Source organism: Bombina bombina, chromosome 2, assembly GCF_027579735.1.
Source record: "Bombina bombina isolate aBomBom1 chromosome 2, aBomBom1.pri, whole genome shotgun sequence".
NCBI classification, from domain to species: Eukaryota; Metazoa; Chordata; class Amphibia; order Anura; family Bombinatoridae; genus Bombina; species Bombina bombina.
In genome coordinates this window covers 1,155,119,597-1,155,135,369 of record NC_069500.1, presented here as the reverse complement: position 1 = coordinate 1,155,135,369, position 15,773 = coordinate 1,155,119,597, and positions in this window count along the sequence as shown.

Genomic DNA, 15,773 nt, shown 5'->3' with positions numbered 1-15,773 from the left:
AGCAGTACTCATGGTAGACAGGGTAGTCCTTCACGGCAATAAGAGGAAGGCAGAGAATGGTCAGAGACAGGCAGAGTTCGGTAACAGAAAGGCAATCCAGTTTAGGGGTAAACCAATAGAATGGTCAGGAACAGGCAGAGGTCAGCAACAAAAGGTAATCCAGCAGTTTAGCAGTTCAGGGGTAAACCAGGCAGAGTAGTCAGACAGGCAGTGTTCAGCAATAATAAGGCAATCCAGCAATTCAAGGGTTAAACAGCCATTTTGATGTTGCCAGGATGCCAGTTAGAGGAGGTAATAAATCCAAGATTTTGGATAAGAAAGAACTTTACTGGATTTACAAACTAAAAACCAGAATTCCTAATGGTCTCAGTAAGGAATGGGATATTAGGTATTTTGTGTAATCCGAGCCATAAATTTTTTTCAATATAGTATACAATGCTCTTTATATATACACACATATTTGTATTTTATTCTATATATCAGGGGTATGTTTGTTCACACTAACTTCAAATTTTGAGACTCTGTTGAACAACACATTGATCGCATATGAATGTGTTGTATTATACTTTTATTTTACAACTTAGTCCATGTGTATAGTGTATAGTATTTTGTATAATGAGCCATTTATCTCCTACACATCCCTATTGTTATAATTCTCTCTCTTCTTATCCAATATAATGATGTAGTAATGTAATTTTCTTCATTATATACATTTTGTTAAATAAGGTTTACCGTCTTAATCCATCTTAAATTTTCTCCCAGCACATCTATTACAATCTTATACACATATATATGATTATGATTAAACTTAATAACATTTTTTCTTATAGATAGAGCGTCTATTACCAAGTGAACTGGAAAATATTCACTGTATCGTGTGTGTATTTATGCTTTTATTAATTTCTTGTATCTTCTATTGTACAAAGTACTTTTAAATGTGAGGGCAATTCAAGCCCTATTTAAAGATGTATGCTGTGAACCACACTTGAGTCTATGATTAAGCGCCACTAGGGGGTGCAAAACACGTCAAACTGCCTGCCTTTTCCATGTCTGCGAATGAGGAAAAAGGAATGCTGAGGCTTGAAGTAGATGAAATAAAGTTTTATTCAGGAGCAGGCTTATCATCAGACACTTGGTAAGCTCCTATCTAACGCGTTTCGTGCATGGGCACATGCGCTTCATCAGAGATAATGATTTTCCATGTCTGCCTAGGTTTTATTTTTTACCATTAAACCATCTGTTTGAATTATACCTATTGTGCAGCCTTCCTTGTTTATTATCTTAGGCAAGGCCACTCTGTATGCAACAGGAGAAAGTCTTTTGAGGACTTTATAAGGACCAATATACAGAGGTCCCAATGTGACAAGGTTGACATAAGCGGATCACCTGCAACAAAGGCTCGATGATAATCGTCAAACCTCTTATATCTGGAGGTGGTTGAGTGTAACTGAGAGCGTATTTGTTGCCAATGGGTAGTGAGGTCAGTGAAGCGATGTTCTGCAGCAGGGACTCCTGTTGATTGAACAGAAAGAGGAAAAACATGAGGTTGATAACCAGCTGCGGCCTGGAAAGGAGAGCATTGTAGAGAAGAATGTCAATTAGTGCTCTTTGCAAGTTCAGCTAGGAGTAACAGCCCAGACCAATTAGTATGCTGTGAATTGACATATACTCTAAGAAGCTTCCAGATCCTGATTGGTTCTCTCTGTCTGCCCGTTAGTCTGGCGGTGATAACCTGAAGACAAAGAAACAGTGGTTCCAAGCAATTTGCAAAAGCTTCTCTAAAAGGTAGAAATAAATTAAGGTCCTCTGTCAGAGACAATATTTGTGGGTATACCATGTAGTCGTACCACGTGTAACAGAAAGAGTGGACAATTCTTGGGCTGTAGGAAACTTTGTTAATGGTACAAAATGAGCAAGTTTGGAGAACCGATCCACTACCACTCATATGACTGTATGATCGTCAGAAGGAGGAAGGTCTACAACAAAATCCATAGCTATGTGTGTCCATGGCTGTTTAGGTATGGTCAATTGTTGAAGTAGGCCATGTGGTAGGGAACAGGAAGTCTTATTAACAGCACAAGTCTGACAAGCTTTGACATAATCCTGAGAGTCCGACTTCATGATAGGCCACCACACATGTTGGGAAAGGAGTTTAAAGGTTCTTGCTGAACCAGGATGATCTGACAGCTTGCTGTCATGAGCCCAGGATAATACAGGAGATCAAAGGTTTGGAGGATCATAAAGGATCCCAGGAGCCACAGGGGCTTCAGAAGGTTCTCTTGACTGGGCTTGTTGCAGTATTTGAAGAAGAGAGGTGTTGAGCTGAGCAAGCACACAGGAGGGGGGGAATGATGTGTTCGATAGGAGTTTCAGAAGGGTCATTAGACTGAGGAAACTGACAGGAAAGGGCAATAACTATAAAATTAAAATGAGAAAAGAATAGGGCCCACCTGGCCTGTCGAGGATTGATTCGATGAGCAGTCTTTATGTATGTCAGATTATTGTGGTCAGTGAGAATCTGAATGGGGTTTAGGGTACCCTCTAGCCAATGATGCCATTAAGTCAGGGCCATCTTAATTGCTAAGAGTTGACGATTGCCCACATCATAATTGCTTTCTGCAGGAGTGACACGTTTGGAGAAAAATGCTACCGGGTGCAACTTGGAGGTTAAAGGGTCCCTTTGGGTTAAGACTGCACCAGCTCCTATCTCTGAGGCATCAACCACTAAAGTGAATTGCAGGTCAGGATCAGAATGGCGGAGCACAGGAGCAGAAAAAATACTTTTTTCAGATGAGAGAAAGCATCCAGAGCTATAGGAGGCTAATTCTTGCAGTCTCTGTTTCGTTTAGTCAGCTCAGTGAGTGGAGCAACGATTTGGGAGAAGTTCTTTATGAACTTGTGATAATAGTTGGAGAACTTCAAGAATCTCTGTAGTTCCTTTATAGATGTGGGTTGAGGCCATTCCAGAACTGTGGTTAGCTTTGAAGGATCCATGGCCCAACCCTCCTTCGAGATGACATAGCCAAGGAACTGGATCTGAACTTGATCAAACTCAAATTTTTACAGTTTGGCTACCAGAGAATTGTTTCTGAGGCGAAGAAGTACCTGTTTTACATGCTCGTGATGCTCCTCAAGGGTGGAGAAGAATATGAGGATGTCATCCAAATAGACAATGACAATGCAATTAAGGAGGTCATAGAAGACATCATTGACAGTAGGAAACCTACTGGTGGGAACACCATACTTAATTACAGATCCTGTCACCCTAATCATGTACTTAAGGCTATTCCTAAAGGTCAATTCATTAGGATGAGATGTATCTGTTCTAATGAGACTTTATATCAGAAACGAAGTCAGGATGAAATAGACTCTGTAACAGAGGGTATGACAAATTACTTACTAACACAAGGAACATTATAGACAAGATTCCACGTAAATCATTGCTTATGTACAAAGAGGATACTAAACGTAAAGATGCACCTGACATCTCTGGTAAAGTTATTTTTAGTACCCCTCGAATTCAGACAAATTTGTGATATTATACATGAATGCCTACCTATTTTGCAGACTGATCCAGTATTAGAAAAGGTTATTGAGGGGGGTGTAAAATTTGTATCCACACGTGGTTACAACCAAGAGTAGGTTTCTACAAATGTAGGGGTACCCGTTGCAAAACTTGCAGTCATGTCACTGAAGGAGATACATTTTCTTCTCAGAATACTGAAAAGGAATACAAAATAAGATACAGTTTAACTTGCAACTCGACGCATGTAGTGTATCTCATGAAATGCAAGGGCTGTAGTATTCAATATTTGGGTAAAACAAAAAGACGACTGAGAGACCGTGCCTTAGAGAACATAAGAGATATATATGACCCAGATGTTTTCACATCTGTGGCTACCCACTTCAAATTTGAACATATGGGGGACTCTTCTTTGGCTTTTTTTTCAGGCCATTGACCATGTCTCTTTTACAAAAAGAGGGGGAGATAGGGAATATGCTTTGAGTAAAAGGAGGCTAAATAGATATTTCACATGAATACCAGATCTCCAGCTGGTCTAAATATAGACACAGATGTCAATTTATTTGTATAAATCAACAGTTAGAAAACTTCTCTACAGTCCTTGGTATTAACTGTTAGTTATGCCTATATTGTAATAATATGTATAGTATTTCCCATTAGAACTATTCTTAACTAATTTGGGAGTATAAAAAGTTTCAGGCTTTATACATATTAGAGGCCTTCTTCATGTTTTTGTGTATGCAATTTGGTGGCCCGTACTTGGCACAAGCATAGCTCATTATTGTAGTTATTTTCTAGTTTATAACAAATTTTATAATTATCTTTTTTGATCAAATCTTTGTAATTTATGTTATGCTTGATCTCTATACTGTCCACTATTATTTTGTTTCGATAGCTATATATTTTTTGGTAGGTTCCAGTTTAATATTTATGCACAAAATGTATCACTATACTCTGTGTGTCACCGTTTTAGCAGTCTATATAAGGGTTAATGTGTAATTAAGTTTATTTGAAACAGGTGAATATTTGTGTAATGTCCCTTTAAATAGACTGTTTGCAGTGTTGTGTGCTATGCAGTGAACAAGTGCGGTAGCCCTGCATGAAACGCGTCTGCCTTCATCTGCCAAAATTGACCATTCTGTATTTCCTTTGAATGGTCTTTCTCTTCTGCTCACTAATTTGTTTTTAGTGCACTGTTTCTTTTTTTAGAAATACATTTATTTATTTTTGGTCCAACTTTCAACTGAGTTTGTGAGCATGTTACACAGTTAGCTGGATATTTTCTATGGATTTCATCATTGACAAATGCTTGGAGGACAGTAGGGGCATTACACAGCCCAAAAGACATTACAAGGTATTTGTAATGCCCTGATCTCGTGTTGAAAGCAGTCTTCCATTCATGTCCCGGGATGATACGAATGAGATTGTACGCCCCACGTAGTTCCAACTTTGTAAAGTAGCAAGTATTTTGGAGCGAATCATATAGTTCAGTGATCAAAGGAATAGGATAACGATTCTTGATAGTAATGTTGTTTAGGGCTCTGTAATTGATACAGGGTCTGAGACCACCATCCTTTTTGCTGACAAAAAAGAAACCAGCCCTGACAGGAGAGGAGGAAGGGCGAATAAAGCATTTAGCTAGGTTTTCTTGGATGTATTCCTTCATGGCCTTGGTTTCATCTTTGGAGAGTGGATAAGTCCTCCCTTTAGGAAGTGGGGCTTTAGGAAACAGGTACATTTTGCATTAGCTGCTTTCTTTTCAAAACATCTGTAAATTCTGCATATACTGAGGGAAGACTAGAAAGGGTCTGAAGGCTGGCTATAGGGACGTGATGCAGTGGAGTAACCTTAGCCAGGCAGGAGTGAAAACAGGATTTACCCCAGGAGGCCAACTGTCCCTCAGTCCAGTCGAACTGAGGATTGTGAATATGAAGCCAATGAAGGCCAAGGATAACTGGTTGTGCAGGAGAATGAATGACATTGAACTGCAACTGTTCGGTATGTAGGACTCCCACAGTCATGGCTAGGGGTGCTGTTTCAAAATGGATAAAACCTGAACCAAGGGGAGTGCCTTTCAGAGCAGTTATTTTAAGACATTCAGCCAGATTACGAGTTTTGCGTTATGGCTAGTTGCTAATAACTTGCAAGTTATTTTAACCGCTCACCTTTCATAGCGCTGCTATTACAGGTTTGCAAAAAAACCACTTGTGTGGGCGATATGGTTGTGTTGAGCTCCATACCTCACTCAAATACAAGCAGTGTTTTGACGTGCTCGTGCACGATTTCCCCATAGACATCAATGGGGAGAGACGACTAAAAAAAGCCTAACACCTGCAATCGCAGAGCGTAAAGCTCCGTAATGCAGCCCCATTGATGTCTATGGGGAAAGAAAAAGTTACCTTTAAACCTAACACCCTAACATAAACCCTGAGTCTAAACACCCCTAATCTGCCACCCCCGACATCACCGACACCTACATTACACTTATTAACCCCTAATCTGCCCCCAATGTCATCGCCACCTACCTACACTTATTAACACCTAATCTGCCGCCCCAACATCGCCGCCACCTACATAAATTTATTAACCCCTAATCTGCTGCCCCAATGTCGCCGTTGCCACTATACTAAAGTTATTAACCCCTAAACCTCTGACCTCCCACATCACTAACACTAAATAAATATATTAACCCCTAACGTAACCCTAACATAACCCTAACACCCCCTAACTTTAATATAATTAAAATAATTCTAAATAAAACTTTCTATTAATAACTAAATAATTCCTATTTAAAACTAAATACTTACCTGTAAAATAAACCCTTAGCTAGCTACAATATAACTAATAGCTACATTGTAGATATTTTAGGATTAATTTTTTTTTTTTAGAATCAAAGTTTTTTATTGAGGAATACCAGATATACAAGGGTATCATACAACACACATTATACATAGAATTGAAACATGTCACCTCTAAGGTTTTGACAAACCATTAACCTCTTGCATAACATGAAGTAATCACATTCTGGCATTACCTCTTTTTCATTTTGTTTCCTATGTTATAACATAAAGATGTATTTGGATTCAATATAAATAAAAAGGGATATATGTGTAGCAATATATTAACCATTGCGGATAAACACCGCTTATTTGTTCACTTACAGTGAGGGTGAACAGTAGTTAAAGGTGAGGGCGGGGGAGGGGGGCGGAGCCATAAGTCATGTTGGAGCCACCAAGCTTCCCAAATTGTTATCATGATGTCTAACGTTTATAAGTATACTTAATTAGAGACCCGAATAAGTATAGTTAGTCTACATGTTGTAACTGTAAATAATTAAGCAGGAAGGCTCAGACATCCCGGCCGCAGACGCCCAAGCCCCCCCCCCACACAAAAGACCAAAAGCATTACAAGAGTACATGTCTGGGTATGTATCTGGTAGTGTTAGAGCAAATATTTTTATACACTTCTGAATCAATTGTTAGCGTGAGCCTAGCTGAGTGTAAATAGCGCATGGTATGCTGGTATATAAAGAAAGAATGTTAGGTAGGCATTTATGGAATACTATCAAACAAGATCCAATGTTGGGCAGTAAAAGAATTTTTTTCTCGAGGAGAAACATTAGTGATTGACAACTTTCACATTAAGCATATATACTAGCAGACGTGATTTAGTTACATAGCTTTCATCCATGATACTTATAAATTTAACCTAACAAGATACAAACGGAACAGGTATAAGTAAATCTCGGTTGAAATTTTAAAAGGGTGGACGGAATCTAGATAAATAGAACTATAGCCATGAGAGGGGGGATATAGTGTGTAACATCAACTTAATGCCTCTGAAAGTTGAAGTATGGGGTGGGGAAGGCAAAACCAAAATAGAGCTCCTTTAAACTTGGCTTGAGAATTACAGGAGCTCTAATCTTACGTCAGGAACATGGTCATGCATACAAGTTGATCTCCAAATCGTACCATATATCTTAACGAAGTGCTATGATAAAGGGAGGGGTCATAGTTACGTATAAGGCAATTGCGTCTTAATCTAACATGTAGTATAAGCAAAGTAGCCTTCAATAAGAATAAGAAGAGTAGCTCTCAATAACATTATGTGAATGAGGGAGGCATCAGCAAGTATGGAGTAAAGGAGACTTCTGGGTGAGCCCCCCTCCTAGGGAAGTGCCAGCTATAGGCGATGTGGGAAAAAGGAATATGGGTATGACCCGCAGGCAACCAGTACCGGCGGGAAAGGGAGGAGAGGAGCCCGACAGAAACAAAATGATTTGTACTAATATTACACTTTTTCATGATCCAATAGACATTATAAATGTGAAAAGCTATGTATCACCCACATAGGAGCTTATAACAAACCATAACTGAGATATAAAGTATATGACAGTGAAAGAGGTGGATTATAATGTGTTTTACCCTTATACATCTATGGGGTTGATATAACTATACCGAATATAAAATGCAAACAAATGTGTAATAAACATAAACATGACACCTAAATAGATTAGTATGTAATAGATAAGAAGCTGGAGTGAATGTCAATGCCTACATTGCCAGTGCATGCTAATAACAGTCCTATGTAAGACATGTTAATATCCATCTATAAAGAAATTCTCTCCATAGTGTTTATATATGTGAGCATTGGAGCTCTCTTACTTAAGATATAGATCTGTAAACCCATCTCTAGCATGCTATAGACCTGTGAAAAAGGGTTATGCGTCTGTATCAGTGTGAATGAGCACATATCTATATATCTTACCTATGAGCAATAATAAAAACTGGATTTATACAACATAACATTTAGGACCAACACTATGCTAGGCAAGCAATACAGACATAAATAGTGTATAGAGCTGTCACTAGACCTGCATCTTAAACATACGTCCATATAGCAGACCATAAAAAGAAATGACAAAACAATATCGTTAAACTTTGTACAAATAATCGTGCCAGACAAGAGCAGATTCTGAGAAGGGTAGTCCCACAATTAAACTCAGTAAATTGGCGGTCCGTATCTACTTTAATGTCTTAGGCTGAGGTCTCCGTCCTCCAAGTGTTACAAAGAAGGTAAGGACCTGTATCGACAAACGAGAGTTCATTTAGCCAATACCACTTCTATGTAGCTGGCCCAGTCCGAGGGAATAATGTGAGAGTGAGCACCGCCACAGAGACATGTTCAAACTGCTGGTACAAGGGCTAGTGAGCCGGCCAAAATAGACAAATGGCCCGTGGTTAACAGAATGTTCTAACCTATACCTTGAATCCAGATGTCCGAAGTCTCCCCTCTCATACTGACCAACCATAAACTGGCCGTCCGAACTTCTTGCTGCAATATAAATAGCGCCGTATGTCAGGCAGCCTACTGCATCTACCCGAGATTCCACAGGGCAGGAGTCAGTAAGAGAAAGTTTCTGCTGCGTGGCGGCTTCCCCTCCGACTCCATTTTGGGTGCCTGGTGACTGATCTGCTGGCGTATGATCCTCCACACCTCCCCCTCTGATTAACTGAGTAAGACAAACAAAATTACAGCTCATTTTTCTCTCCACATTAGCTAGAAGAGCAAGTATTGAGGTGGTATGTTCTTCCATTTTGACAGAGATTGCTATTATGTGCCCAAGTTCTGTTGCTAAGTTGTAGCCTCTATGTGGAGCGGGCTGTTAGCAGCTCAGGGCTGAAATATATGCCAACTGGTGTTTAGGCGCTGTGCTGTGAGTTAGGATTGTGTGCCCGAAAGCACAATAAGCTTCCGTGTAGTTATTGGCGTACTCACAGTAATTCTAAAATGTCCGCTCATGCCCGCTCAGTCTGTCCCGCCGCTCCGCTCCGGTCTTCACATTTGCTGTACAATGCTCTCATAGTTATCACGATAAGCTCTTCGGGCAGATTAGAGATCAAGCTGCACCTCACACAGACTGTCCGCATACTCAGCTAGGAGGCTGGAAAAGTGTTAATGAGAAGCATTAGGGGTATCAAATCTGGGAGTCAGGCCGTAAATTCCCTGGTTCACTCCAACAAATGTCATCTCACAGGTCACTTCTTGTGACAGTCAGGAATAAGTTCATATCTTAAGACTCTGTTTTTCAGAGATTTTTAGGCAAAATCTAGGTCTTAATAATATCTTTTAACCATTATACACAGAGAGCTACAGACCCACACGTCTGCTCTTGCTGCTGGCTAGCTCCGCCCCCCTTTAGGATTAATTTTTATTTCACAGGTAAGTTTGTATTTATTTTAACTAGGTAGACTAGTTAGTAAATAGTTATTAACTATTTACTAGCTACCTAGTTAAAATAAATACAAATTTATCTGTAATTTAAAACCTAACCTGCCTTACACTAAAATCTAATATTACAATAAAATTAAATAAATTAAATTAACAAAATACATTTATCTAAATTAAAAAAAATAAATAAACAATAAATTACACAAAATCAAAATAAGAAATTATCAAAAATAAAAACGAATCACTCCCAATCTAATAGCCCTATCAAAATAAAAAAGCCCCCCAAAATACAAAAAAACCCCTAGCCTACACTAGGCAATTAGGGCCTTTTTGCGGGGCATTGTCCCAAAGAAATCAGCTCTTTCACCTGTAAAAAAAAAATACAAACACCCCCCAACAGTAAAACCCACCACCCAACCAACTAACCTCCCAAATTAAACCCTATCTAAATAAACCTAAGCTCCCCATTGCCCTGAAAAGGGCGTTTTAGCTCTTTTACATTGCCCAAAACCCTAAGCTAAAAATAAAACCCACCCAATAAACCCTTAAAAAAATCTAACACTAACCCCCGACGATCCACTTACAGTTTTTGAAGACCGGACATCCATCCTCATCCAGGCGGCAGAAGTCCTCATCGAAGCCAGCATCCTATTGGCTGATTGGATCAGCCAATAGGATTGAACTTGCATTCTATTGGCTGATTGGAATAGAATTCTATCAGCCAATCAGAATTAAAGATGAAAAAATCCTATTGACTGATGCAGTCAGCCAATAGGATTGAGCTTCAATCCTATTGCAACAGCCAATAGGATTTTTCCCCCTTAATTCCTATTGGCTGATAGAATTCTATCAGCCAATCGGAATGTAAGGGACGCCATCTTGGATGATGTCATTTAAAGGGAAACTTAATTCTTCAGCAGCCATCGGAAGAAGAGGATGCTCCGCGCCTGATGTCTTGAAGATGGACCCGCTCCGCGCCGGATGGATGAAGATAGAAGATGCCGTCTGGATGAAGACTTCTGCCCGCTTGGATGAAGACTTCTGCCGTCTGGATGAGGATGGATGTCCGGTCTTCAAAAACTGTAAATGGATCGTCGGGGGTTAGTGTTAGGTTATTTTAAGGGTTTATTGGGTGGGTTTTATTTTTAGCTTAGGGTTTTGGGCAATGTAAAATAGCTAAATGCCCTTTTAAGGGCAATGCCCATCCAAATGCCCTTTTCAGGGCAATGGGGAGCTTAGGTTTATTTAGATAGGATTTTATTTGGGGGGTTGGTTGGTTGGTTGGGTGGTGGGTTTTACTGTTGGGTGGTGTTTGTATGTTTGTTTTTTTACAGGTAAGAGAGCTGATTTATTTGGGGCAATGCCCCGCAAAAGGTCCTTTTAAGGGCCATTGGCAGTTTAGTGTAGGCTAGGTTTTTTTTATTTTGGGGGGGGGGCTTTTTTATTTTGATAGGGCTATTAGATTAGGAGTAATTCGTTTTTATTTTTGATAATTTCTTATTTTATTTTGTGTAATTTAGTGTTTTTTTTGTAATTTAGATAAATGCATTTTGTTAATTGAATTTATTTAATTTTATTGTAATGTTAGGTTTTAGTGTAAGGCAGGTTAAGTTTTATTTTACAGGTAAGTTTGAATTTATTTTAACTAGGTAGTTACTAAATAGTTAATAACTATTTACTAACTAGTCTACCTAGTTAAAATAAATACAAACTTACCTGTGAAATAAAAATAAAACCTAAAATAGCTACAATGTAACTATTAGTTATATTGTAGCTAGCTTAGGGTATATTTTACAGGTAAGTATTTAGTATTAAATAGGAATTATTTAGTTAGTAAGTTTTATTTAGATTTATTTTAATTATATTAAAGTTAGGGGGTGTTAGGGTTAGGTTTAGGGGTTAATAGGTTTATTATAGCGGTGGAGTGGGCGGACGGCAGATTAGGGGTTAATTATATTTAAATAGTGTTTTTGGTGCGGGAGGGTGGCGGTTTAGGGGTTAATAATTTTATTATAGTGGCGACGATGTCGGGGAGCAGCGGAATAGGGGTTAATACATTTTTAAGTGGCGGCGATGCCTGGAGCTGCAGATCAGGGGTTAATAATTTTATTTTAGTGTTTGTGATGCAGGAGGGCCTAGGTTTAGGGGTTAATAGGTAGTTTATGGGTGTTAGTATACTTTTTAACACTTTAGTTATGAGTTTTTTGTTACAGCTTTGTAACGTAAAAATCATAGCTACTGTACAGCTATTCTGACAAGACTCGTAATAGTAGCGGTAGGGAAAAGGCATAGTTATGGGCCATAACAATGCTTTTTCACTCATAATGCAAAACTTGTAATCTGGCTGATTGTTTTTTTCTGAGGAAAAGGCAACCCTGCATGAATTATGAAACAGTGATCCAGAAAATTTCCAGCTGCCCCATAATCAATAAAGGCTTGAGCGTGGACAGAATTCTAAAGAAAGGTAAGGGTAACAGGTACCAGGATCCGAGAAGAGTGAGGGGATTTAGTAGTGGCTATGCTTAGAGGTAAATACAAACAAAGAAAATGAAGGAGATACGGTACTTCTTGGTGCATTTTTAAAAAAACACGGCTGTATTGACAGGTTAAAACAGCAGCTCCAACAAATCACACTTTACAGCAGACAAACAGCACAGGATGGTGGTCACTAATTCTGACGCGTTTCGGCTTCCCATGCCATAGTCATGCTTAGAGTCTGCTTAGAGGTACCCCACTGTTATCCTCTAAGCGTTGGCTTTTCCCGGCAGTGTATCACAATTCTTGAGTTGGTGTAAATTAGAACCACAATAGAAACACAGAGGCCTATTTATCAAGCCATCAACTGAAAATCCGCTGGAAATCCGCAGTGTAATTGTGGAGAGCTTGATTCCCCTTAGTTATCAAAGCCTACAGACCAGCAAAAGTTGAAATCTGTCACGTAACATACGATCCGCCGGTCTCAGTCTGACAAAGATCTATGCTTACGTCATTACAGATGTTCGGAATGCAAATTCGGCACTATCTGACTACTTTTGCTAGTTAACAAAGTTCTACCAGGTACGCTCGCCACTATTCCGGCCCAGCCTTCCTGCTTTTCAATCCGCCGCCCTGGAGGCGGCGAATGTCATAGGAATCAATGGGAGTCTAAAAGCTACGAAAGCTTATGTTCGATGTTGCCCGATATCCCATTGATTCCTATGGAGAATAAAAGTTATGTTTACACCTAACACCCAAACATGAACCCCGAGTCTAAACACCACTAATCTGCCACCCCCTACACCGCCGCCACCTACATTATACTTATTAACCCCTAATCTGCTGCCCCCGACACCGCCGTCACCTACATTATACTTATTAACCTCTAATCTGCCACCCCTACACCGCCGCCACCTACATTATACTTATTAACCCCTAATCTGCCGCCCCAACACCGCCGCCACCTACATAAAGTTATTAACCCCTATCCCGCCGCTCCCGGAGCCCACCACAACTAAATAAATGTATTAACCCCTAAACCCCTGGCCTCCCACATCACTAGCACTTACTAAACCTATTAGTAGTGATGTCGCGAACCTTAAAATTTCGGTTCGCGAACGGCGGACTCGAACTTCCGCTACTGTTCGCGAACCGGCGAACAGCGCGAACCGCCATTGACTTCAATAGGCAGGCGAACTTTAAAACCCACAAGGACTCTTTCTGGCCACAATAGTGATGGAAAAGTTGTTTCAAGGGGACTAACACCTGGACTGTGGCATGCCGGAGGGGAATCCATGGCAAAACTCCCACGGAAAATTACATCGTTGATGCAGAGTCTGGTTTTAAGCCATAAAGTGCCTTAATCACCTAACAGTCCTATTTTTTTTTTGAATAACGTGCTTTAAAACATCAGGTATGATGTAGTATCGATCAGGTAGTGTAAGGGTTACGCCCGCTTCACAGTGACAGACCAAACTCCCCGTGTAACGCTCCGCAAACAACTGCAAACAGTCCATTTGCACAACCCCGAGTTAGATAGATTTGATAGTTAGATACATACATTACATAGATCAATAGATGCAATATACATATGATAGATACAAATTACATAGATCAATAGATGCACTATACATTTGATGATAGATACGAATTACATAGATCAATCGATGCAGTATACATTTAATAGATACGAATTACATAGATCAAAAGATGCAATATACATTTGATAGATACGAATTACATCGATCAATAGATGCAATTTATATTTGATAGATACGATTGATAGTTAGATAGATTTGATAGATAAATAGATAGATTTGATAGATATATGATTTCCCTGACAGAGTATAACAATAAGACATGCGGTCTGGGACCCGTGGTGTATTAAGTAGTATTATTCTTAGCAGTTTACTACCTGTTACTCCCCCTATCGTGGGATGTCTATATGGGCTGCATTTTTGGAACAAGGAGATGGAAGAAGATGATTGGTCTGTCCTCCTACTTCAAATTTGGCCTAAACACAAGTGTCTGTCTCAAATCAGTCCGGCCACGAGATAGATAGATTTGATAGATAGATATACATAGATTGATAGTTAGATAGAATTGATAGAAGATAAATAGATCGATTTGATAGATATATAATTACCCTGACAAAGTATAATAATAAAACATGCTGTCTGGGACCGATGGTAACTAGGTTTTGTTTATATTAGTACTATTCTTAGCACTTTAATCCATGTTACTCCCCCTATCTGTGTAGGTCTATATGACCTGCATGATTACCCTGAGAAAGTATAACAACAAGACATGCGGTCTGGGACCCATGGTAATTAGGTTGTGTTTAGTAGTACTATTCTTAGCACTTTAATCCCTTTTACTCCCCCTATCGGGGGAGGTCTATATGGCCTGCATGATTACCCTGACAAAGTATAACAACAAAACATGTGGTCTGGGACCCATGGTAACTAGGTTGTGTTAAGTAGTACTGTTCTTAGCACTTTAATACCTGTTAGTCCCGATATCGGGGGAGGTCTATATGGCCTGCATGATTACCCTGACAAAGTATAATAATAAAACATGCAGTCTGGGAGCCATGGTAACTATGTTGTGTTAAGTAGTACTATTCTTAGCACTTTAATCCCTGTAACTCCCCCGATCGGGTGAGGTCTATATGGCCTGCCTGATTACCCTGACAAAATATAACAATAAGACATGCGGTCTGGGAGCCATGGTAACTAGGTTGTGTTAAGTAGTAGTATTCATAGCACTTTAATCCCTTTTACTCCCCATATCGGGGGAGGTCTAAATGGCCTGCCTGATTACCTTGACAAAGTATCACAACAAGACATGCGGTCTGTGACCCATGGTAACTAGGTTGTGTTAAGTAGTACTGTTCTTAGCAATTTAATACCTGTTACTCCCCATATCGGGGGAGGTCTATATGGCCTGCCTGATTACCCTGACAAAGTATCACAACAAGACATGCGGTCTGTGACCCATGGTAACTAGGTTGTGTTAAGTAGTACTGTTCTTAGCAGTTTAATACCTGTTACTCCCCATATCGGGGGAGGTCTAAATGGCCTGCCTGATTACCTTGACAAAGTATCACAACAAGACATGCGGTCTGTGACCCATGGTAACTAGGTTGTGTTAAGTATTACTGTTCTTAGCAATTTAATACCTGTTACTCCCCATATCGGGGGAGGTCTATATGGCCTGCCTGATTACCCTGACAAAGTATCACAACAAGACATGCGGTCTGTGACCCATGGTAACTAGGTTGTGTTAAGTAGTACTGTTCTTAGCAGTTTAATACCTGTTACTCCCCATATCGGGGGAGGTCTAAATGGCCTGCCTGATTACCTTGACAAAGTATCACAACAAGACATGCGGTCTGTGACCCATGGTAACTAGGTTGTGTTAAGTAGTACTGTTCTTAGCAGTTTAATACCTATTACTCCCCATATCGGGGGAGGTCTATATGGCCTGCCTGATTACCCTGACAAAGTATCACAACAAGACATGCGGTCTGGGACCCATGGTA